Source organism: Marmota monax, unplaced genomic scaffold (genome assembly GCF_021218885.2).
Source record: "Marmota monax isolate L192 unplaced genomic scaffold, Marmota_monax_Labrador192_F-V1.1 WCK01_AAM20220418_F8-fsc00257, whole genome shotgun sequence".
Lineage (NCBI taxonomy): Eukaryota > Metazoa > Chordata > Mammalia > Rodentia > Sciuridae > Marmota > Marmota monax.
Genome location: NW_026692693.1, coordinates 1237671 through 1238843, shown reverse-complemented (window position 1 = coordinate 1238843; position 1173 = coordinate 1237671).

The following is a 1173-nucleotide window of genomic DNA, read 5'->3' as shown; positions in this document are numbered from 1 at the left end:
TAGGGTACGTGTTAGCTTTGGGGTTATGTTTAGGGTTAGAATTAATTATAGGATTAGGATTGCCATTAGGTTTATTGTTAGGGTTAGGTTTAGGTTAGTATTATGGTTAGTGTTAATGTTAGGGTTAGGTTTATGTTAGTGTTAGGTTTAGTGTTATGGTTAGGGTTACACTTAGGATTCCTGTTAGATTTAGGGTTATGGTTTGAATTAGTGTCAGTGTTAGGGTTAGGGTAAGGGTTAGATTTAGGCTTGGGATTAGGTGTAGGTTTAGGTTTAGTATTAGGGTTAGGGTTAAGTTTCAGGTTCATTTTAGGGTTAAGTTTAGGTTTAGGTTTAGTTTTAGGGTTAGAATTAGTGTTCATGTTAAGGTTAGTTTTACCGTGAGTCTAGCATTAGCATTAGGGTTTATTATACTGTTAGGGTTAGGGATAGGCTTAGAGTTAGTTTCAGGGTTAGGGTTAGGGTTTAGGGTTAGTGTTATGATTTGTTTTATGTTTAAGATTAGTGTTTAGGATTAATATTAGTATTATGATTTAAGTTAACTTTAGTGATAAGGTTAGGTTTAGGGTTAAGTTTAGTTTTCAGGTAAGGATTAGGGTTAGGGTTAGGGTTGAGATTCAGGTGAGTGTCATGGTTAGGTTTAGGGTTTGAGTTAGAATTAGGTTTAGGGTTATTTTTAGGGTTAGTGTTAGAGTTCAGTTTAGAATAAGGTTAGGTTTAATGTTAATGATAAGTTTTCTGTTAGGGTTAGTGTTAAGGTTAGTGTTAAGATTAGGTTTTCAGTGAGGTTTAAGTTTAGGGTTAGGGTTAGGGTTAGGGTTAGTTTTAGGGTTAGGGTTTATGTTTAATTTAGGGTTAGTGTTATTGTTGAGGTAAGGGTTAGGATAAGGTTTAGGGCTTGTTTTAGTGTTAGAATTACAATTTGTGTTAGTTTCAGTTTCGGGTGAGTTTAGTGTTAGGGTTAGGGTTAGGGTTAGGTTTGTGGTAAGGTTAGGGTTAGGGTTAATTATAGTGTTTAGGGTTAGTTATAGGTTAGAGTTAGTGCTTAAGATTAGGGTTAGATATAGAGTTATGTTTAGATCTGGGTTAGGCCTATGGCTAGGTTTAGAGCTAAGGTTAGAGCTATTGTGATGTTTATGGTAATAAATAGTGTTTATGGTAACAAATATGGTA